This window comes from Staurois parvus, unplaced genomic scaffold, assembly GCF_062004578.1.
Source record: "Staurois parvus isolate SC_StPar_1 unplaced genomic scaffold, SC_StPar_1.0 ptg000479l, whole genome shotgun sequence".
Lineage (NCBI taxonomy): Eukaryota > Metazoa > Chordata > Amphibia > Anura > Ranidae > Staurois > Staurois parvus.
Genome location: NW_028318275.1, coordinates 1320751 through 1346434, shown reverse-complemented (window position 1 = coordinate 1346434; position 25684 = coordinate 1320751). Strand labels below are relative to the sequence as shown.

The 25684-nt window shown below is 40.8% G+C and overlaps 1 pseudogene across 1 annotated transcript in view; it reads right to left on the bottom strand.

Annotated features, from left to right (window-relative positions):
• Positions 1–5458: 5458 nt before the first annotated feature.
• Positions 5459–25684, bottom strand: part of LOC149452327 (matrin-3-like) — a 106228-nt pseudogene continuing 86002 nt past the window's right edge. Inside the window, exons 11-15 of the transcript XR_016314891.1 lie at positions 24030–24350; positions 15817–15852; positions 14872–15176; positions 11591–11712; positions 5459–5624 (exon numbers count right to left, since the gene is read on the bottom strand). The product of XR_016314891.1 is annotated as a matrin-3-like (transcript). The remainder of the gene's footprint in view (positions 5625–11590; positions 11713–14871; positions 15177–15816; positions 15853–24029; positions 24351–25684) is intronic.

The window sequence follows — 25684 nt, the reverse complement described above, 5'->3', positions numbered from 1 at the left end:
GTGCACACAACACTCCAGCCAATTTAAGATATCAGCGCTCAGTCCCTCAGCATTAAACCCTCCAGAGGCAGGTACTGCTGGAAAGAGGGAATTTAAATGCGCTTAGCAATCCAAACAAATTAGGTATCTCCTGGTGCTCAACTCCATCCACCTACTCACAGTGACTCATTAAGAGACAAGTCAAGCACTGAAGCAATACCTGGGCCTGAAAAAGTGCTCCACAACCAACTTCTCACAAAAATGGGGTCTGGAAAGTACCTTATGTAGAACTCAGTGCCACTTCCAGGCTGCCACTTAATAACCAGTCACTGCTCTCCAAAAGCTAGGCTGAGAAAATCCACTTTGAATAACTGCAATCGAAGAAACCAGCTCTGGCAGTGATGTCTTGAGAGAGAAATGTCTCAAAGAAAAAATGCTAGCAAATATAGGTTAGTATTAACAGCAGAGCTCAAGAAAAGGCATCCATCCTACTAGTACACCACCAAAAAATCTGAGGCATGCAAACAGGGTAGCCCGGGTTGGCCTTCAGTTTTTTTTTGCCCTATACTCCTTTAGGCAGCAGTATATCCCAAAAGTAAAAAGACTTCCCATGTTACTCTGTGGACAAAAAAAATAAAAGTTATTTTTTTACATCTATATACCACTGGACTTCCAAATGATCTTTTGCCTGAAAATGGTACCTCTTACTATACCACAACAGCTTAATTTATATCAAGGGGAATGCAAAGTGTTCAAATCCTGATTGTTAAAAAGAAAAAGCAGAGAAAGTGCTCACCTACTTCCATGTGCCTCTCCCCAGCTCCACAAAGTGTTGCTCCCAAACTAGTGAAGGAGTAACACAGAATCCAGCCAGCAAGGGAACACCAAAAGTGAAGATTTTTTATGTTGTAATGACCATCTGGAAGTGTTGTATCTGCTGTATTCTGAAAAATGTCTTTAATTACTCCAAAAAAAAAAGTAGCAGAGCATCTCCTGGTTTGCATATTCCTATGCTTGAAACCTCAAAACTGTATACCCGAGGTGAGAGATTCAATGCACTGCCACCTTTGACTGCTTCTCTCAGGAGATTTTGTGACATCACTGTTGTGCAGCATTTGCCTGCTTTATTTTAGCATAACTTTCAGTTACTCAACCTATCTATGGACAAAAATGTGCCATTGGCCTAAAAGTGAAAAAAGATACCTAGTAGTACAGTACAGAACTGCTGTTCTATGGCAATAAATATATATATATTTATTACACACACGGTTTTCCATGGAAGCCTCTGTTATCCTCAATAAGACCGGCAGAAAATAGTTGCTTCGTCCTTCATGCAAACGTGTTTTTTTGGTCTATGGTTTGCTGCACTGTACTCTTAACCTAAACTTTGTTTTTTTTTTTTTTTAAATACATGTGATGGTACAGGGACTGGTTGCTAGAGATATGTAGCAGCTATGTGCACTTACAAATGACAACCTGCCCAAATCTATAACTGGTCTTTGACATGCATTGCTATTCCATGTGCTCCTTGCTGCAAACAGAGAAAAATTCCCAGCTCAACTTACCAACCAGCCTGCAACCAACCAACCGAATTGTCCTGTCTAACAGTTCACGTTAAAAACAGGGGTTTAGATTACATACATTTAGCAAATACATGTATAAGCTGCAGAGCCTCTTCATGGCACCCTGGTATTCTGCAGTTCCTAACTCTACACATTTTGAGAGCCTCCATAGTAGGACATGTATAATAAATGGATAGAATGGGGGCAGGTAAGCATACGCATGTATTTGCAAAAGAGGGAAACTCGTTTTTAAAATTAACTGTTAGACAGGACAATTCAGTTGGTTGCAGGCTGGTTGGCAAGTTGGGAATTTTTTGTTTGATATGTGCACTTAGCCTTGGAGTGCATCTTCTAGTTACCTTTAGAAGTAGCCTAGTCCAGTGTTTCTCAACCTTTTTCCATGCAAGGCACCCTTTAAAATGATGCACAATTTCGAGGCACCCCTAATATTTTTTACATATTGCAGCAGCATCCACACATGTAGGACACCCAAAATTAGAGATGATTTATTCTTGCAAAGCAAATAGACATTTGTGCACTGATACTGACTAAATTCCAGCATTTGTGATCAGTGCCCACTTTTTCTTCACCATGCTGCTAACATGACCGCCTTGCTGACAGAGAGGGGTCAAACAAGGATGCTGTGCAGGCAACAGACTTCTTCCTTATCAACTGATGGCATCAGCAGTTGTTAGGGTGCTGGCAGCCTGTCCAAATGGTGCCCAAGATTGTAATGTTGCACAATGAAAACCTATGGCTTTGTGTAACAAAAAAGAAGGCTTGATCCCCCACTAGCTTGTAAACTATTTTTGGGTAATTTTTAGACACTTTTGTCACGGCACGCTGGTTGAAAAAGGCTGGCCTAGTCCTTCCAAATTACAAGCAAATAAACACATTGATCTGACACACAAGAAAAAAAAAAGACAAAAGTAAAGTATGTCATTTATTTGAAAAAAAAAGAAAAAACTCAGTGGCAGCATGCAGATACATTTATTTACAAACAGGGAATACAGTGGAATTCTGCTATAGTATACAAAGATCTCAATCCTTGTCAGCCTGAGTTGTGTTCCCACATAGCAACTGTATATGAGAAACACGCAGGCTTATTCAATAAGGCTAGGGAGGACCAGGTATTTTTATTCTTGGCTTAAAGACCAAGTCTAAAGAGCAAACACTTAGTAAGACTCAACAGGCACTTCATTGCCAGGGCATAATTCAGACAGAGCTCTCCCAGAACATGCCAAAGAGCTGCTGAAGCCTGGTGAATGCTTGGTTAAAGTTAAAACCACCACAACTATTTATGATCCACATTCAGTACTCAGATTGGAGCTGAAAGGATTTCAAGTAAGCTCCTGGACACGTTGCAAATGCTTTCTGTACATGGTTCTCTGCAGTCTATAGCACATAAGCTGAAAATGCCCATGTGTATTTGCGCCTTAGTGATAAATATGCCAAGAGCCAACACAAAAGCAATCTGAAATCATCCCTCACCCATATGCCTACAGAAATTATGAAGTGTTACCTTTACATATGCTCTGTGCACTTTCTGAATATTACACCCATGTTAAATTGCTCACTAAGAAGCTATCAGCAACAGGTGAAATGCTAATACAGATAAGATTTAATCTAGAGAATCTTCCATATGTGAGAGTCTTAGTATATGAACCAGTATTATGGCAGTGATCATTATGTTGGAAATGTGTGTCACAAAACCAATAAATGAACACTTTGTGGTCCTAAACTATGAACTATAAAAAGGCTGTGCATTAAATATCTGTTCAGCTATTCTACCGACAGGCTCATCATTGCAAGGTAATACTGATTCAAAATTCCTGCAATATACTCTGAAGTAAAACAGAAGTTTTAATTAAACAACTTGCATACAGAAAAATTGGCCTTGAGCATGGATGAAACAAAAAATAAATTGTCACAATGAAAAGGTATGCAAGTAGGATTTTTGTCATATGTTCTGGATTTCCCTGGTGCAGTTACCCTTTTTGTATTTCCATCACCCCTTAATATATTCCCATAATATAGACTGTAGGTATGATGAACACAAATTCCAAAAAAAGGAAAAGATTTAAAGATAGCTTATGCAGGCCACTTTCAGCCTCAAACATTGCAAAAAGAGTCACAGAAAAATGTAAAGTACTGAATTCTGAATTTAAGATATGAATGATACAGACTTGAACTTCCACTGCAGAACGCAGTCAATCAACTTGATGGAAACAAGTGTGTGCTCATATGTGGGAAGCCAAATTGGAAGGACATCAATGTTTTCTGAACGGAGCAAAGCTTTATAAAACTTGCCTCTGCGTAAACCCTATTCCTCTACACAGATTGAATAGTCGCATTATAAAAGTAGACATGCCAACCCCCTTTTATCTGTGGGCCATGAACCATATTTAAGTGCCACTAAAACCTATTAACGCAGTAAGTCCAGGAATATTAATTTATTAGATCAGAGTAAAACTGAACCCAAGAGTGGAATTAGGTGTGCTCCAATAAATTCTACTCCTGGGATACAGACTGCCAATTCAGGTCAATACAAAGCATGTTTAACGCCAAACGGCATGCTCTAGGGGTGGCCAAAACAACTTGATTACAGCAAAAACAAATGCAAATGAAAAGAGCTAAGTCACAGCACTGGAAGTTGGAATTATCTGCAGAAAAAAAGAACCTATATTATCTAAGCTGCTGTGGCAAATACAAATATATGTTTAGTGACAACGTTCCTTACCCCGATTTAAGGATCTAGAGTTCCTGGACTTTCTGCTAGCTGGAAGAATTCCACATAAAACTGTTGACTGGCCTAGATCAGTAATTGGCCATGAGGACTGAAGTGGATCTCTAACCAAACTTTTTTTTTTTTTTTTTTTAGTGTGGAAAGGTCAAAACCTCTGTCAGGTTTTCATTACTCTGACCTGACCACATGTCACCAGAACAGGAAGTGAAGAAAAATCTCCAAGGAGAGATATAGCAATAAAAACATGGCAAAAATGAATAGGCCAAGAACCAGGTTAGCCTGTAATGTGGTGTGTCCCTGCTGGAGATTTCCCCTCACTTCATTTCCATGTGACAATATTATCAGTGGAACAAGAAAAAAAAAGGGAGTACAAAAATCTCTTAGATAAGGCCTTGGCAACAGTAAAAACCTGGTAGAGGTTCTAACCTTCAATGCATCAAAAAGATAAAATAATTTGTTTTTGCGTTGTTAACTATACCTTTTGCAATGAAGATGCTTATAAAAAAAAAAAACAAACAAAATTTAGCAGGTATTACACATCAGCTAGCTAAAGAGCAGGCGGAGTTTGGGGCGCGAAAATGGTCAAATTGAAGGCTCTGATGTAATGCAGCCATTTAACACAAAGGGTATGTCCACTACTAAAATAATCTTTGAAGGAGGAAAGTACTGATGTTACAGTATGTCAACTGTTTTTAAGCCATTTGGATGGAGCTTCCCTTCAACGCTAGCCACCAATTAAGGAGCAACTAGACTTTACGTTTAAATCAGCGAAATATATTCAAGGTATATCAAAACAAAGAGGTGTGTCAAATCTTAGATTTGTTTAGAATGCTGCTATATCCTGAGTAAAAAAGCCACTCCTCTACTGCAGAGGACCCTTGCTCTGTTTGGAAGCAGTGGTCTCTCTACAGAGGTCTAATATGCCCTCTGCTGAGTCACAGCTAGATCTATCTAATCAACAAGAAACAAGAGCTTTGCTGATAGCCGAGCTGTCGCTATTTTCTAAAGAAACCAAGACTTTGTACACCTTTTGTTCTTATGCACCAGGAATGTGTTTAAACTGAAAAAGAATAAAGATTTAAACTGAAGGTTCAGTACTGTAAAAGTACATGTCTCAAATTAAAAACAACAATTTAAAATAAAACATTGTTTCTGCACTTTAATCCTGAAACAAACATAACATACGTTCCTTTAATGGTATCATAACTGAATTTTTTTTTGGAAAACAAACAGGGACCTTTTGAAATGAACGAATGCAAAATACAAAAAAATAAGGTTTTCCCTTCTACTGTTCACTTTTTCTTCTCACAAGATTTGGCCACCTTGTTCTGAAGTTTCTAGAGAAGAAAACAAAATTCAGTATAAATGAGGAAATAGATACATTAAAATAGAAAAAAAGAATAAAGCGTGAAAATCCAGCATTGCCAAAGCAGAGGGTGATGGGTGACATTATCCATAAGAAACTCGCCTCTATATCGAACAATACTCACCCTAAATTCCTAAAGTATAGTCACCCTGACGACTATAACTGTACCCTGAACCTTGATCACTCCCTACTTGCATTCTGATGACAAAAAAAAAATAATGGCTTTATATGATGGGAGTTGCCAGTCAAGCTCCACACCTACCCACTACCCCCTTCCCTTGTAAGTTCTTCTTTCTTCACGCTTTTTATCTTCTTGCTTCCTTCATTACAGCTGGCACTACCCCCTGGCTTTTCTTCTTCACTTTGTCCTTTTCCCTTATAGGGCCTTAAGAGCCCACAAAAATAAGTTATCCTCCTGATAGTTACATTTGGAGTCTCCCCTCCATACATTTCATGCCATCTCTACATCTAATTGGGACTACCAAAGCTACCTCCACTCAGCCAACCAATGCTCAAACTCTTGTGTTTTCTCTGTCTGAACTTGTTTCTTGTGCTTCTAGTGGAATAAACACTGCTCAAATTAAAGGAACACTTTGAAAACACATCAGATCTCAATGGGGAAAAATATCATGATGGATATCTATACTGATATGGACTGGGTAATGTGTTAGGAATGTAAGGATGCCCCATCGTTTGATGGAAATGAAAATTATCAACCGACAGAAAACTGAATTCAAAGACACCCTGAAAATCAAAGTGAAAAAATTATGCAGCAGGATAGTCCATTTTGCTGAAATTTCATTGCAGAAACTTAAAATGGTACTCAGTATGTATGGCCCCCACGTGCTTGTATGCATGCCTGACAACGTCAGGACATGCTCCTAATGAGCCCACGGATGATGTCCTAGGGTATTCCCTCCCAGATCTGGACCAGGGCATCACTGAGCATTTGGACAGTCTGAGGTGCAACCTGGTGGTGGTGGATGGACCGAAACTCGATATCCCAGAGGTGTTATATTTGATGTAGGTCAGGCAGACGTGGGGGCCATTCAATGGTATCAATTCCTTCATCCTCCAGGAAATGCCTACATACTCTTGCCACATGAGGCTGGGCATTTTTGTGCACCAGGAGGAACCCAGGACCCACTGCACCAGTGCAGGGTCTGACAATGGGTCCAAGGATTTCATCCCCATACCCAATGGCAGTCAGGGTGCCATTGTCTAGCCTGTAGAGGTCTGTACGTCCCTCCATGGATATGCCTCCCCAGACCCACCACCAAAGTGGCATGCTGAACGATGTTACAGGCAGCACGTTCTCATCGGTTTCTCCAGACCCTTTCACGTCTGCCACATGTGCTTAAAGTAAACCTGCTCTCATCTGTGAAAAGCACAGGGCACCAGTGACGGACTTGCCAATTATGGAGTTCAATGGCAAATGCCAATCGAGCTCTATGGTGCCGGGCAGTGAGTGCAGGGCCTACTAGAGGATGTTGGGCCCTCAGACCACCCTCATGAAGTGTTTCTGATTGGTCAGAGACCTTCACACCAGTGGCCTGCTGGAGATTATTTTGTAGGGTTCTGGCTGTGCTAATCCTGTTCCTGGTTGCCCAAAAGGAGCAGATACAGGTCCTGCTGCTGGGATAAGGACCTTCTATGGCGCTGTCCAGCTCTCCTAGAGTAACTGCCTGTCTTCTGGAATCTCCTTCATGCTCTTGACACTGTCCTGGGAGACACAGTAAACCTTCTGGCAATGGCACGTATTGATGTGCCATCCTGGAGGAGTTGGACTGCCTGTGCAACCTCTGTAGGGTCCGGGTATCACCTCATGCTACCAGTAGTAACACTGACCCTAGCCAAATGCAAAACTAGTGAAAAACAGTCAGAAAAGAGGAGGGAAAAAAAAATGTCAGTGATCTCCACCTGTAAAACCATTCCTGTTTTGGGGGTCATCTCATTGTTGCCCATCTAGTGCATCTATTAATTTCATTAACACCAAAGCAGCTGAAACAGATTAACAAACACCTCTGCTACTTAACTGACCTGATCAATATACCAGGAGTTTAACTGACTTAATGCTATACTCTAGTTTAAATTTTTCGAGCAGTTGTTGTATGTTGTAAACAGCAAATCCTTTAAATCCTATAAGTTGGGGCCTCTGATGATTGTGCGCAACAGAGACATGGACACTGTACGTGACAGACATCTTGTTAGGCCTCAGCCATTTTGTCTCTCCTCCCTCTTGAAAAGAAATTTATAGATGTAAGTTGAACGGACTTCAAAAGGGCCCCTTACCTTAAATAAAACACAAATAGATGGAGCTCCAGGGCTGTAAACCGCTAATTAGTCTGGTGCAGGTGGTCTGCTTTGAAAACCACTTTCCTCTGCCCGATCGTAAAACAATAACTCAGTCAGTCATGACCTATTAGGCCATTAGGGCTAGAGCTTGTCATGTCCATTCCACATGTAACAATTTCATATACAATTCATAAAGTTCAGCAGGAACTGGGCACATTAATATTAGGTATAGATTTGGATAGATCATTTTAATGTGAGTCAAAGAAGGCCATACATGACTATATTAGCAGCTAGGAGAGAGAAGAACGCAGTCTCTTCCCTCCTAGGTGACAACGGTACGCTGTGTTTGGTATCCCTAGGTTTGAAATATAATTCTGAATATTAATCTGCCAGTTGCTAGAATACCACCTGTACATACTGGAAGTTATTAATATTAGTATAAAACTGCAGTTGGGACTTGGTCATAAACTTGGTTACCGCCTAGCACCCATCCCCAAACTGGATGATTGGCATTTGTTCTCAGGTGACACCCCTTTAATATCATAGAAAAAGAATGACAGGTCTGGAGAAGAGGCTCTCGTTTAACGTCAATCAGGAAACATCTTAACAGACTTGAGAGCCAAGGCAATCTTTTTGTTCGGACAATTGAACTCTGCTAAAAACAAGGACATTGCAAGTATTCTGCCTTAACTAATCTCTTATTTCTCTGTTGCTTTATTGTTCTCTATGTTTTTGTAACATCTTTTTCTGTAAATATTTTAATTAGACCATTTTGACCTTTTTAGTAATAAATCCTATTTTGAAAAGTATTGAAACTGTCTCTAAAGCTTTTAATGCAAACTAAAGAATCCCTGTCTCTGAAGAGTGCTACTGTATGTAATAATCCTCCGAATATATCTGTCTGTGATGACAGTGTGTATTACAGATGCTTATGCTAATATCAGTGTTACTGCTAAGATTTGTGAGTTTCATCCTTCTCTGTAAAAAGGTGGTGGTGGCAGTGTGAAGGGTTAATTGTGTAATTAACCCGACCCAGTAACAATCGCTCTCAGGCTGCTGGCACATAGATTGTAGTCCCGCGAGCTGGAAAATCTTTGTGCTGGGTGCAGCTGAGAGTGGCACCGTTATGCCAGTGACAGCGTGCTGCGAGATCAGCTGGTCCTTCGGTCACAAGTTGGTGAGACGGGCAGGGGTCGGATGCCACGTATTGTCACAGGGCCTCCATGGATCGGAGGTTTTTCCAGAACATCTCACAGATGCTTGATTGAGATCTGGAGAATTTGGAGGGCAATTCAACATTTCAAACTCATTGTTGTGTTCCTCAAACCATTCATGAGTTCATCAGACTAGGCCATTTTCTTCCATTGCTCCATGGTTCAGTTCTGATGCTCACGTGCTTTTGGCTGTGGACACAGGTCAGCATGGAAACCCTGACTGGTCTGGGGCTTCACAACCCCATATTCAACAAACTCCAATGCACAGTGTTTTCTGACATCTTCTATTGAAACCGGGATTGGACTACACAGCCAGCGTTTACTCCCCACGTGCATCAACAAGCCTTGGCCACTTATGACCCTGTTGGCAGTTCGCATGTTTTCCTTCCTTAGACCACTTTTTGTAGGTGCTGACCACTGCAGACTGGAACATCCCACATGAGCTGCCGTTTTGGAGATGCTTAGACGCAGTTGTCTAGCCGTTACAATTTGGCCCTTGTCAAAGTTGTTCAAATCTTTACGCTTGTACCTTTTTCTGCTTTCAACATATCAACCTCAGGGACAACAACATGTTCACTTGCTGCCTATTATATCCTACCCACTTTTAGATACCATTGTAATGATAAAATTAATGTTATACACTTCACCCATGTGTATTTTCTCCTCTACTTTTACCCAATGTATTTGGCATTTTATTTGCCATATAATGGGTATACCCTTATTGATTTTTCGGGAAACTGTACTAGTACTTTGAAAAGAAGGTGAAAGAAAACACAGCAGTGCTAGGATCATTAAGGGTCCTTCTGAATGAAAATCACTTCTTACTCATTCCAAATAAGAGGCCAATTTATATAGAGAGCGGATAGCTTTACACCACCCTTTCATTTAATGTAGACCATGGAGTGCAGCCTGCGGTGAGTCAGAGTTCTCTCTGCTTAACACAGCAGAGAACTCCATTGTGGCAGGAGAGGCTGGTCTTGACAGGTCACTTGACCAGGATCTTTTTTTTTTAAACACATTCATTTTAATAGTGCTAAGTGTCACGGATCGCACGATCACCACCCTCAACATGCGACAATCGCACGACCGTGACCAACAATACATCACGCCCGCGGTGTCAGACCCCAGACCTTCTCACCAAACTCGTGACCGAAGGACCGGCCGATCTAAAACCGCGATGTGACGTGCGTAACAATGCCACACTCAGCTGCGCCCTGCACAACGATTGTCCAGCTAATGGAACGCAATCGGCGCACCACCAGCCTGAATGCGCTTGTTACTTGGTCGGGTTAATTACGCAATTAACCCTCTACTGCCACCACCTCTTTTTGTACAGAAAAAGGGGAAACTCTCTTTATCAAATATACACTGTAATGGTTGAAAAGTCGCCTGTCCAATACGGTCACCGCAGGCCGACTGGGCAGAGGAATAAACAAACACAGTAGCGTCTCTTCAGAAGGCAGGGATTCGTAAATTGCAATTAAGAGCTTTAGAAACAGTTTAACTTTCAGAAAGAAAGATTTATTACTAAAAGAGTCAAACGGGCAATAAAATATTTACAGGAAAAAGATGTAACTAAGATATATATTTATATATACATAGAAAACAGCACAGCAAAGAGATAACAGGGAGAAGTTAAAAGGTTAAGTTACTTGCCATGTTCAGCCTTAAGGTAAGCAGATCCAAGTTGCAGAGCAAAGGGTCTTTGATCTCCTGCTGTTACGATGTTAAAACTGGGAGATGTGTTTAGCTTAACTTTTTAGGCTTGCCAGCCTGTCTTTTAAAGTCCCCCAGCAGGGGGGGTGGCTCTGAGCAACTGGCCAATACCCTGTTTTGGGCGGGATAGTCGGATGGACTCTGCATTAAAACTGACAGCTTCATAATCCAGGATATGAAACATAGGTGTCAGCTGACCTGAGGAATGTTCATTTAACTTCTGTCACCTGGCTGGTAGGTTTTATGAGGTTCCAACTTATTTCAAGTCCAGGGAAAAAACTACCTTATCTTGGTTAGGAGGTGTGAGTTTACACAGGCCTTGGGACAGAGAGTCTGCTGTCTCTATGGGGGGGCTTTGTAGCGCTGGGCCCTCTGCTGCTCCAGCCTGCCAACAACGTTTAACACACACACACATCTGTCCCTGTGCCTCTCAGGAAGGGAGGGGGTAGGGAATAAAGGATTGAGGAATACTTCTAATAGAAAAGGGGAACTCCACGTCCATCTCTGATGAGCAAGTTTGCTACACTAAGAACCATTTGTAAAGCATATTGCTGTGCTTTATAAATGTGCTTGGTTTTTGTTTAAGCCACTGCGCTTAGCTGTGGTTAGCATACTGCAGCATTATAAACTGACCCCTATGTGAATCTTTGACCACCATTTTACATTTACGGCCAGCTTGACAAACATGGATGCCTGGCTCTAACAAGCTTACCTTGAGCTTCTCATAATGGTCCAGGCTGCTGCAATGTGTAACCTTTGCCACCTCCTCACTTGTGTAGAACAACAAGCACAGTTTGCAGTAGAAGCCAGTCTTCGGAATCACATAGTCCACTCCTTAAACAATATTAAAGTAATGAATGGTAAATTCATATTACAAAAAAGACCATTATAAAGTGGAACCATTGCGTCAAAGTGTATAAGCTAAGATTACTGTGCCACTCATTAAACCAATTCCTTTATGCTTGAAGGAGTGGGGAGCAACCAAACTCTTGAGCTAGCCACACACACTCTTGTTCAGCTCCACAGCCTCCAATGAATTGACTCTGAAAACCATGTAAATTGACTTTTGTTGAGTGGGGGTGCTGAGCAGCCAGTTTAGAAGGAATCAGCCACAATTTGAGCAGTGTATGGCCAGCTTTAGTCCCAGGCTATGTACAGATGAGGGCAAGCCTGCAGTCCATGCCTAAAAGCTGGACTCCTTCTCAGAGACAAAGAAGATGCAAACTGCAACATGCTCATGGTTTACAGTTAATGCTAATTTATATGGCAGGTTCACTTTAAATTGCTAACCAACATAACTAAATTAGACAGACTGACACCCAAATCCTTTCCTTGGAATGGGAGAGCAACTGATACTAAGCCATAGCCTGATATCCTAGTTACAGATTTGACTTCCTGATGGGGAAATTAATATTTCTTTGATTGTGGCTCACTAATACATAAGAATGCCTCCATGCCAATTTCATACCAAAGGAATGTCATTACATACTTACCAAATGACCAGGTCCTTAAAAGGTTATGTTGCTTTCAAGGAGATTTGTCAGATGTTACCAACTACTCTTGTATATACCACAGACAGAACATGGAATAGGGAGTCTCGTACCAGGGCGAACATACGCCTGGGTCTGATTATGGTGCCACGCCGGGACTCTGTGGCAAAAAAGCATCTATAGCCAAGTACTCTTTACAGTTTCCAATATGATTACATTTGTTATCTTTATCTGTCATGACTTAAATAAAATGTTATACATGCAAGTGTTTGTGTGATATCTTTGCACATCTCACATAAAACCCCCCAATACCTTAACTATCACGTAACGTGTAATAAAAATGCTTCCTTAGGAATGAAGCTAGATGAAATGAATGGAAGTAATGTGCAAACATACAAACACAACCCCCTACACAGGACTGGATGATTGAAGCACACAGCGATAAAGACCTGTGTTGATGGGTTTTTGTTCACTTTAGAACCACTTCTCATCCTGCGCAAGTCTATAGAAATCAAATAAATATATTCTCTGTGCTACCAATTGCTTAGCAATATTAAAATAAAGTGAGAAAAAATCAAATGAAATAAATCAAATAGAATAATTACCCCTATTTTTGTTGCAGCTAAACCACTGTTACGCTTTTCCACATCCAATAAAGTTTATATATAAAGAAGTGCAGCAGCTCAACAAACCATCAATAGAAATGATGTTCACTTAAAATCACTTAAGTGTACTTGTCCAATATGCAACACATTATATTCAATATACTTCTTCCCAACCAGTTCAAGAAAAAAAAAAAAAGCCCCACAACTTTGCAACAAAAACATCATGTGAAGAAATTCTTACCATATGTACACACTGTATATTACATTAAATGACTTTACTGTGCATTAAAGAATTACTAAATCCAGGACCCTACTTTCAATATATCTGGTTTCCCACAGAACATGGAAGTGCAATTATTTTAGTAGATATAAACTGCTAAATACTTTTTCTCACCAGCAGTTGGAGCAGTCTTGTGACTTCTATCAGTGTCCAGCAGAGCACTAGTTAAAGCTTGTAGGAGGAGTTCTCATTCTCCATTGATTGTCCTATGAGGCTACATAACCCCTGACCCTCTGTCTGGACAGTGCTGATTGACCTTGTGCTGATCAAATGCACTCTATAAAAAAAAAATATCTAGCAATACACACCAAACTGAGCATGTGCAGCTTGCTCCCAAGGCTCTGTTCTATCAGCAGATGGATGGGGGACAGCAGAAGGGGAGGATCAGAGAAGAGAGGATCAAACATCTTTTTTACACAATGCAGAGGATTAACACCTTAAGTTCCACAGTGATTATAACAAGCATGCTTTACGGCATATACAGACACATTTTACTGTTGTGGGTTTAATAATAAAGTCCATTATTCCTCCAATCCGTGTATGCAAGTTACCCCCTTAAGAATGGACCTCAAGTATTACATAGCATAAGAACACCTCCAGTTCCATGAACACACGTTGATGTCATGTAGCTCCGCCCTTGATGCCATTTGTCACGACTTTTGATTTCGAGGAAGGAGCTATGTGATGTCATTGCGTATCCCAGAACCAGAAGGAGGCTAACACTGTGTGATGCTGAAGTCCATTCTTAAAGGGGGCAATTCATATGAATTAAAGTGAAGATACCCCGGTACGCTGGATTTTAGTGTACCATATTTGTGAGTGCTTTTCTATTATATTTTAATAAAAGGGGGAGTTTTATATACTACACCATGATAGTGGTTTCATTTTTTTGAGCAATAATACCAAGCGGTGGAGTATCAGCTGTCCCTGAAATACATATATAAGAGAGAAGATACAAGTCTGGTACAATCGATTTATACCAGGGGTGGTGATAAGCCCATTTAAAAGGGCAAATCGCTATTTGACCTAATTCCAATTTAGGTACATTTCTTAGGATAAGCAGTTTGTGCGGCTGGTGGAGGAGCACCCAGTGGTGTTTACTGCAAGAAACAGTACACAGGCACTGACTTGAGGAATAATGGACTTTATTAATGCACAGTAAAATTATTTTTCATAATATATGGACATTTGTGAAGGATTAATTTTAAAAATGTCAGTTTTTTTTAATTCATGAATTGTTTGGGAAGACATATTCAATATAACTTGTTATATATTAGACAAGTACACTTACTGTAAGTGGTTTTAAGTGAACATCACTTAATTGATGGTTTGTTGCACTGCACTTATACAGTATATATATATATATATATATTTATTAAAAAAAAAAAAGTCTATGGAAATGCAAAAGCAGCTGAAACAGGTCAAAACACACCTGCATGAATTCTTAGATCTCTCAAATTGATGTCAAATGCAAGTTACCATTTGGCCATCAAAGTTTTTTTTTCCCCCTCAACATACGCTGTAAACAGGCGAAGTAGCTTTGTGGGCATGTGTATAACTGATCGTAATACTGTGCTAAAAAGGAAATAGGCAAGACAGCAATAATAAACATGCTTACCGACAGGATTGTTAGGATGGTAGGGCTCAAGCTCATTATCTGTATCCTGTACTGCTAGGTTACTGGTTTCCGTAGCACTTTCACTGTCAGGAGCACTTTTAAGACCTTCAAGTGCATCGGCACTCCCTTTCTTCGCTGCTGCCTCCACACTATTGCTGGCCATCTCAGAGCTTATCCCTGCTTTAGATGTCTTATTTTCAAAGATTTCAGACACATCCAACTTTATCTTGTGACCTTCCATATCCTTCCCGTCTCCAACTTCATCCAGAGTAAAATCTTCTATATTCCTGCAGAAGATCTGTGAGCTCTATCATAAGATACAAGGCATATGTTATGATTTATCAGACAAAGGTATTTTTTGTGGCTTAGTATTGGTGCTCCCTGAGAAAAGCATGTAACCGAGTCTTTTGGCATCATTACACTGGAAGCAGGTAGCCATGGGAATAACTTCTCAGGGGTGGGTTCGTGATGCCTTGCACACACAATATGTATCCTGTCTCACTGAATGTTCAAATGTTTGCATACCCCTGGAGAATTGGTAATAGTATGTACCATTTTTAAAGAAAACATGAGTGAGCAGGTAAAATATATTTATTTTATTTCTTATGGGATTCATATTCAATTTTAGGTCATAACAGAATGGCAAAATCATAAAACAAAACATGACAACAACAAATTAAATGGCCCCAAGTCTGCATACCCTTAATTTTTAATACTGTGTATTGCCCTCTTTAGCATCAAAGACAGTGTGCAGTCTTTTGCAATAGTAGTCTATGAGGCCCCGAATTCTTGCAGGTGACATAGCTGCCCATCCATCTTGGCAAAATGCCTCCAGGTCATGCAAAGTCTTTAGTCATCTTGCATGAACTGCACGTTTGAGATCTCTCCAGAGTGTCTCAATGATATTAGGTTCAGGAGACTAAGAGGCCACTCCAGGACCTTCACCTTTTTCTGCTGTAACCAATGGAGGGTCAACTTGGCCTTGTGCTCATGGTCATTGTGCTGGAAAGTCCAAGAGTGTGCTATGCGCATCGAGTATTTTTGGTTAACATGTTGCATTCATCTTGCCATCAATTTTCACAAGATTTTAGAGCTCACACACCCCCAAAACACCTGTTATCCACTACAATGCTTCAAAATGGGGATGGTATTCTTGTCACTGTTGACCCCTCCCCAAATATAGCACTTATGGTTGTAACTATAAAGCTGTATTTTGGTCTAGTCACTCCAGATTACAGTGTGCTATGAGGCGTGTTCTCAGGCAGATTGTAAACCAGGCTTCTTTCTGGCAAAATCAACCATACAGCTCACTTTTGTTCAAGTAGCAGCTCCTTGAAACAACCACACCATTTTTCCAGAGCAGCCTGCATTTCTTCTGAGGTCATCTGTGGGCTTTTCTTTATATCCCGAAGACGTCTTCAGCCAGTTGATGCTGCAATTGGTCTACTTGACCTTGGCTTGATATCAAGATATCCCCAAACTTTCCACTTCTAAATAAGTGATTGAACAGTACTGTCTGGCATATTCAAGGCTTTTTATATCCTTTTCCATTTTAATAAAAGTTCCATTACTGTGTTATGCCGGCCTTTTGACAGTTTTTTCTGCTCCCCATGGCTCAGTATCTAGCCTGCTCAGTGCATCCATGTGAGAGCTATAAACTCATTGACTATTTATACACAGATAGTGAAGGTGTAAAAGCAAAATATAAAGTGAAAAGATGCCCAGTGAATAAATGTACACAGTCTTTGTAAAAGTCCAAAAAAAACAATCAATGCATATCACAGTTTAAAGGTTCCACCACCGCTTGTGAATGACGATATTACCGCACTAGATGCTAGACCATGTGCACCGCCACTGTATGGAAAAATGCGCTCACCGCAGGGCAGCCAGAAAGGCTGTATATAGTGTAGTAATTTTACTGATGCATGCGAAAGCATTCAAGCCCAGCTCAGAGCACAAGAAAAACAAAATCAGGAATTTTGACTTGCCTGTAAATTCCATATCTATTTTACAGTACAGCACACAGGCTGGATATCCATAGATCCTGAGTTATATTTATTTATTTCAGGTACTTATATAGCGCCATCAATTTACACAGCGCTTTACATATATATTGTACATTCGCATCAGTTCCTAACCCTCAAGGAGCGTACAATCTAAGGTCCCTAACTCATATCCATACATACACATACTAGGGCCAATTTAGACAGGAGCCAATTAACCTACCAGCATGTCTTTGGAGAGTGGGAGGAAACCGGAGTACCCAGAGGAAACCTACGCAGGCACAGGAAGAAGATGCAAACTCCAGGCAGGTGGTGCCGTGGTCAGGATTTGAACCAGCAACCCTAGTACTGCCAGGCAGAAGTGCTATCCATTTAGCCACTGTGCTATATAGGCTGGCACCTTCAGGTAATTAGACATTAGCAAAGTTTTGAGGACAGCCACCCATGGCATCCTCCTATAACCCTACCCCACTCAGGTTAGCACAAAAACAGTTCGTAGAGAGCTTCATGGAATGGGTTTCTATGGCCAAGCAGCTGCATCCAAGCCTTACATTACAATTGGTGTAAGGTAAAGCGTCAGATGCAGTGGTGTAAAGCACGCCACCGCTGGACTCTAGAGCAGTGGAGTCGTGCTCTGGAGTGACGAATCAGCTTCTCTGTCTGGCAATCTGATGGATGTGTCTGGGTTTGGCAGTTGCCAGGAAAAAACAGTACTTGCCTGACTGCATTGTGCCAAGTGTAAAGTTTGGTGGAGGGATTATGGGGTTGTTTTTGCAGGGGTTGGATTCGGCCCCTTAGTTCCAGCGAAAAAAAATCTTAAACCGTCAGCATACCAACAGATTTTTGGAAAATTTCATGCTCTCAACTTTGTGGGAACAGTTTGGAATTTCGTCTGTTCCAGCATGACTGCGCGCCTGTGCACAAGCAAAGAGTCCTGACCTTAACCCGATAGAACACCTCACAAATGTGCTTCTGGAAGAATGGTCAAACATTGCCAAAGACACACTCCGAAACCTTGTGGACAGCCTTCAAAGTTGAAGCTGTTACAGCAGCAAAGGGTGGACCAGCTCAATATTGAACTCGAAGGAATAAGACTGGGATGTCATTAAAGCTCAAGTGCGTGTAAAGGCAGGCGTCCAAATACTATTGTACTGGCAATGACGGCCTGAAGTCTGGAATCCATGGACATTACCAAAGACTGGGTTTCCTCCTTTCTGAAGCTTTTCCAGGCTCTAACTGCAGCTGTCTTCAGTTGTTTGTGGGTCTTTCTGCCTTTAGTTTTGCTTTCAGCAAGTGAAATGCATTCTCAATTTAGTTGAGATCAGGTCATTGACTTGGCCATTGCAGAATATTCCGCTTCCTTTCCTTCAAAAGCTCCTGGGTTGCTTTTGCAGTGTGTTTTGGATCATTGTCCATCTGTACCGTGAAGCACCGTCCAATCAACTTTGCTGCATATTCTGTCACATCATCAAAACACCAATGACCCAGTGCCACTGGAAGCAATGCATACCCATGCCATCACACTGCCTCTACCATGTTTTACAGATGACATTGTGTGCTTTAGATCATGAGCTGTTCCAAGTCTTCACACTTTTTTCTTCCCATCATTTTGGTGCAGATTAATCTACGTTTCATCCGTCCAAAGGATGCTTTTTCATAACTGGTCTGGCTTTTTTAGATGTTTTTTGGCAAACTCTAATCTGGCTTTTCTATTCTTCAGGCTTATGAATGGTTTGCACCTTGTGGTGAACCCTCTGTATTTGCTCTCGTGAAGTCTTCTCTTGATTGTAGACTTTGACAATGATACGCCCACCTCCTGGGGAGTGTCCTTCACTTGTCTGGATGTTGTGAATAGGTTTTTCTTTACCATAGAGAAGATCCTGCGATCATCCACCACTGTTTTCTTCTGTGAACGTCCATGCCTTTTTATGTTGCTGAGCTCTTCTTTCCTCAGAATGTACCAAACTGTTGATGTTGCCACTTCTAATGTTGCTGCGGTCTCTCTGATAGATTTGTTTCATTTTTGAAGACTTACAATGGCCCATTTCACTTGCATGGACAGCTCCTTTGAACGCATGATGTATGTTCACAGCAACAGATTCCAAATGCAAATAATGAAAGGAGTAGCCCACACCTGGCCATGAAACAGCATTTGATTCAATTGTCCAATTACTTTTGGTCCCTTGAAAAAAGGGGGGGTGGCTACGCTTAAGAGCTGTAATCCCAAAATCCTTCATCCAATTTGCATGTACATACCCTCAATGAGGGAAAAAAGTATTTGATCCCCTTCACAAAACAAGACTTAGTACTTAGTGGCAAATCCCTTGTTGGCAATCACAGAGGTCAGACGTTTCCTGTAGTTTGCCACTAGGTTTGCACACATCTCAGGAGGGATTTTGGCCCACTCCTCTTGGCAAATCCTCTCCAAGTCATTAAGGTTTGGTGGCTGACATTTGGCAACTCAAACTTTCAGCTCCCTCCACAGATTTTAAATTGGATTAAGGTCTGGACACAGACTAGGCCACTCCAGGACCTTAATGTGTTTCTTCTTGAGCCATTCCTTTGTTGCCTTGGCCGTGTATTGGGTCATTGTCATGCTGGAACACCCATCTACGATCCATTTTCAATGCTCTGGCTGAGGGAAGAAGGTTCTCACCCAAGATTTGATGGTACATTGCTCCGTCCATCGTCCCTTTGATGCAGTGCAGTTGTCCTTAGCAGAAAAATACCCCCAAAGCAGAATGTTTCTACCACCAGTTGGGACGGTGTTCTTGGGGTCATAGGCTGCATTCCTCCTCCTCCAAACACAGCAAGTTGAGTTGATGCCAAAGAGCTCGATTTTGGTTTCATCTGACCACAACACTTTCAAACCAGTCCTCCTCTGCATCATTCAGATGATCAGTAGCAAACTTCAGATGAGCCTGGACATGTGCTTTAGTAGAGTGACCTTGCGGGCACTGCAGGATTTCAATCCTTGTCAGAGTAGTGTGTTACCAATTGTTTTCTTGGTGACTGTGGTCCCAGCTGCCTGGAGATCATTGACAAGATCCACACGTGTAGTACTGGGATGATTCCTCACTGTTCTCATGATCATTGACACTCCACGAGGTAAGACCTTGCATGGTGCACCAGACCTAGGGAGACTGACAGTTTTGTGTTTCTTCCATTTGCGAATGATTGCACTGTTACCTTCTCACCAAGCTGCTTGGCGATAGTTTAGTCGCCCAGTCCAGCCTTGTGTAGGTCTACAATCTTGTCCCTGACATCCTTGGACAGCTCTTTGGTCTTTGCCATGGTGGAGAGTTTGGAATCTGATTGTGTGATTGCTCCTGTGGACAGGTGTCTTTTATACAGGTAACAAACTGAGATTAGCAGCACTCCCTTTAAGAGACTGCTTCTAATCTCAGCTTGTTACCTGTATGAAAGACACCTGGTAGCCAGAAATCCTGCTGAATGATAGGGGATCAAATACTTATTTCCCTAATGAACATGCAAATCAGTGCATAATTTGTTAGACGTGTATTTCTTCTGACTTTTTTTTGTTGCTATCCTGTTTTTCAGTGGTACAATACACCTACCATTAGATTTTTAGACTGATCATTTTCTTGTGGGCAAACATTCAAAATATATATAGACACACACACATATATACACACACACATATATATACACACACACATATACATACAAATAAATATATACACACACACACGCACTGGGGAAAATCCTAAGCAAAACCCAGTGGGATCCCTAAGCAAAACATGACTTAATACTTGGTGGAGAAACCCTTGCTGGCAAGCACTGAAGGAAGATGTCTCTTGTAGATGGCTTACACACATCTCAGAAGGGATTTTGGTCCACTCTGCTTTACAGATCTTCTCTAAATCCTTAAGGTTTCTTGGCAACTCGAAGTTTCAGCTCTCTCCATACATTTTCTATAGGATTAAAGTGGTTCTAAAGACTCAAGGTTTTTTTTCTATGCATGAAGGTAAAAAAAAAAACAAACAAACAAAATAAAAAAAAAACTTGTGTGCAGGGGATCAAGTAGTTATTTTCCCCACTGTATGTATGTACATATATACACAAAGTATGTATATACATATATATATGTACACACACACAGATACATATACGATGGATATAAAAAGTCTACACACCCCTGTTAAAATGTCAGGTTTCTGTGATGTAAAAATATGAGACAGATAAATAATTTCAGAACTTTTTCACCTTAAATGTGACCTATAAATTGTACAACTCAATTGAAAAACAAACTGAAATCTTTTAGCTGGAGTGAAGTAAACAAAAAACTAAAATAATGTGGTTGCACAAGTGTGCACACTTTCTTATAACTGGGGATGTAGCTGTGTTCCGAATTAAGCAATCGCATTCAAAATCATGTTAAATAAGAGTCAGTACACACCTGCCATCATTTAAAGTGCCTCCGATTAACCCCAAATAAAGTTCAGCTCTTCTAGTAGGTCTTTCCTAACATTTTCTTAGTCACATCCTACAGCAAAAGCCATGGTCTGCAGAGAGCTTCCAAAGCATCAGAGGGATCTCATTGTTAAAAGGTATCAGTCAGGAGAAGGGCACAAAAAAATTTCCAAGGCATTAGATATACCATGGAACACAGTGAAGACAGTCATCATCAAGTGAGAAAATATGGTGCAACAGTGACATTACCAAGAACTGTCATAAAATAGCGCCGCGCATATATCTCTATTACCTCACATATAAATTAAAGCATCAAAACCATGTGGTCCTGAGGAAGTCACATGATGTGATGTAATGAGTAGAGTGGGTCATTGACATCAAGCTGCTAAACAGGAAGCTTATGAGCCACCATCCTGGAAATTCCTGAACACACTGAAAATACATTATAACATGGGGAAATTTGAAATGAAGTGGTCCCGATAGAACAAAATCTTTTTGTCAATCAACAGTAATGTTTAGAGTTGCGTGAGAGATGGTCCTAAATAATCCTATGTGAGCTCTGTTACCTCCTTCCCCTTAGGGTTACTTTGGTTTACACTATCTTTCTTTTTCCTTTACCCTCTGGCACCTAAGTTGTTTGTTCTTCTCCTTTCCTCTTTCCTCCTCATTTGTTATACGTAATCTTCTCAAGAGGTCTGGTTCGGATGGGCCCGTATACCCGGGTTAACTATGACTAATATTAGTAAAATTCTATGCAAGTACAGTATGCTATATGTGTAGGCATTTGGTTTGGACATGTAACCTCCACCTATTGCTCCTTATAGTTGATGTATATTTTATTCATGGCCCTTGGGCCGTTTTAGGTCTGATATAGCAATCTTAAGATTGTATTTGATATGTGATGTTGAGCAAGAGAGGTGTGTACCGCTTTCTAACCTGAACCTTGTATTTGTGTACTTTTATAAAAAACTCTAATAAAAAAAGATTTGAAAAGAAAATACATAACAGGGTTTTTTACGGTGGTGTCCCAGCAAGACACTTTTAAATGTGAGTGCACTTTGTTTTTTTTTTAACAAATCATGCTATATTTATATACTACACTATGGCAAGCGCTTCTGTTTACATATGCAGAGGATATGTGGGATAAAGAGGAGACGTGACCATTTGCAGCAGAGTGAGGAGGAAAGTGGAGTCATCTACACAGTATACCTACCCGGGTTAAGGGAAAGGCGGTAATAGACCTATGCAATTTGTGTCATAAAAGGGAGGTGAGAGTATATATGTATGTCTCTGGAGGATTCCTATAGGAATATATGGGGATATAAGCAATAAAAAGCACCTGTTTGGGAACAAATTATAAACGCACGGATCAGGCACACATTATGGCCTTTTAAGTTGTAGTCAGTGTATTCACTATTGTTACATAATCACATGGTTTGGATGCTTTAATTTATATATGAGGTTATAGAGATATATGCGCGGCACTATTTTATGACATATCTTTTGTGTGTGGAAACGCATGTAAGTGTCAGCAGCACTGGTATACACAGGAATTTGAGGAGTTATTTGTTGCACTGAAGTTTTATTTGTACACATTACCAAGCACTGGACATCCCTCCAAAATTGATGAAAAGATGAGAAGAAAACTGGTCTGGCTGCCAAGAGGCCTACAGCAACACTAAAGGAGTTGCAGGAATATCTGACAAGTACTGGCCGTGTGGTACATGTGACAACAAACTCCCGTATTCTTCATATGTCTGGGCTATGGGGTAGAGTGGTAAGAGTCTTCTTACAAAGAAAACCATCCAAGCCTGGTTAAATTTTTCAAAGATACATCTGAAGTCTCCCAAAAACATGTGGGAAAATGTGTTATTGTCTGATGAAACCAAGGTTGAACTTTTTGGTCATAATTCCAAAAGATATGTTTGGCGCAAAAACACCACTGCACATCATCAAAAGAACACCATACCCACAGTGAAGCATGGTGGTGGCAGCATCATGCTTTGGGGCTGTTTTTCTTCAGCTGGAACTTGGACCTTAGTCAAGGTAGAGGGAATTATGAACAGTTCCAAGTACCAGTCAATAATGGCACAAAACCTTCAGGCTTCTGCTAGAAAGCTGAACATGAAGAGGAACTTCATCTTTCAGCATGACAACGACCCAAAACATACATTCAAATCAACAAAGGAATGGCTTCACCAGAAAAAGATCAAAGGTTTGGAATGATCCCACCAGAGCCCAGACCTGAATCCATTCAAAAATCTGTGGGGTGCTCCGAAGAGGGCTGTATACAGGACATGCCCTCACAATCTGACAGATTTGGAGTGTTTTTACAAGGAAGAGTGGGCAAATACTGCCAAGTCAAAATGTGCCACGCTGATAGACTCATACCCAAAAAGAGTGCTGTAATAATATCAAAAAGGTGCTTCAACAAAGTATTAGTTTAAGGGTGTGCACACGTATGCAACCATATTATTTTAGTCTTTTATTTTTACTTCCCTCCACCTAAAAGATCTCAGTTTGTTGTTCAACTGAGTTGTACAGTTTATAGGTTACATTAAAAAGGTGGAAACATTTCTGAAATGCTTTATCTGTCTAATTTTTTTACATCGCAGAAACCAGACATTTTACAGGGGTGTGTAGACTTTTTATATCCACTGTATAGATTTTATAATTAGAAGATGCATTTATACCTTCTCTAAACCAGCAGCAATCAAAGACAAAAGCTCTTGGGTCTCTCCTTCATTTTTGCCCATCTCTTTCTGAACCAGGTCACTAAGGTCAGGTACCTCTGCCCCATCTTCTACAGAGCTGCTCGTTTCCAGGAGGGCAGTTGCTTCTTCATCCCCCATCTCATCTACAAGCTCGACCTCACAGGAGTCAGAAACGAGGTCTGTCAGATCAGTTTCTTCGGTGGTTGGATCATTATCTTCTGTGGTGACCACTTGGGAGGACCTGTCTGTATCATTGGCCTCCGATTTGTCAGTCTTAAGCTGCTTCTGTTTATCATCATTCTTCTGATCTGGCGAATGTGATCTTTTCCTGCAGAAGTGGAATACCAGCTTATGCCACTGTTTTTTGGGGTTTTTTTTAAACCATACATTAGAATAAAGTGCCAAAACTACACGTTATTGTACATGCTAACCACTTTAGGGATCTTCCTTTTCCAATGTAGTGACACCCTAGGCAGTGAAGTCACAATAAGGATGACCAACAAAGAGTTAGCACCCTTAAAAAAAAAAATAAGTATAGCCAAAATGAAAGGTTCATTTACACCACATTTTATGTATTCCGTGTGCAGTTCTACATGCATTTATGCATTTGTGGTGCATCAGGGGTTTTTTTTTTTTAGGCATTATTTTGATTTTTTTATGGAGTTGTATTGATAGGTGTTTGCAGTACGTTCTAGTATGTTTACATATAAAAAAAAAATGCAGCATGCTGTACTTTTTAAAAAAGTAAAAAACGTACATGAAAACACTACAATTATGAACTAGACTCACAAAAATTTCCATCTTTTTGTATAATGCTTAATTTTGTGCAATGCATTTAAAAATGCGTTCAACTGCATCTGGTGTAAATGAGTTCTACGTGTTTTCACAACTGAAGAATTCCAAAGAATAATTACATTTACAATTTTTAAAAAATTTTCCTTTAAGCTTTTTCTCCTCTGTTAACCTGGTGATCTGGCCAGCAACATACCTCCTGTAGGACGCTCGGTTCGCACTAGTGTGGGTGGAAGTCGCTACAGAACCCGCAGCTGCAACCACCCGCACACAAAACAGAGGACCCACGGACGGGTGCCATTAATCTTAATGGCACACCACCTGCAGTTGAAACTGCACTGAAGTGCAACTCAAACATCCAGTGTTCGTGTGTTTAGTGAACAAACGAACGGTAAGGGCCCGCCGAGCGCCCCACAATGCACTGCATTCAGTGCATTTTGAGCCATGATTGGCCAAAGCAATGCATCTGACCACAGGTCAGGTACAATGCTTTGGCTAATCACAGCACAATGCACTGTGAAAGCCATGAGTGGCCAAAGTCAGGGTGACATTGACCAATCATGGCTCATGACTAAGTCAACTCCCCACACTATACAAGGCTGCTTGCAGTGCAGCCTTATGCAGTGTGTTGCTGGATACTGCTAAAGACAGAGGGAAAAATAATCTCCCTGCAAAAAATAAAAATCAAACAAAACCAAAATAAAAACCAGCACAGGGTCCCCCCTAATCCTTACCAGACCCTTTAGGTCTGGTAGGAAGGTTAGGAAGGACCCCACAGTAAAAAAAAAAAAAAAAAAAAGTGTGGGGTTCCCCCTAAAAGCCCTACCAGGCGGCCGGGTAGGACTTTTAAAGGGAATCCCACCCCCCAAA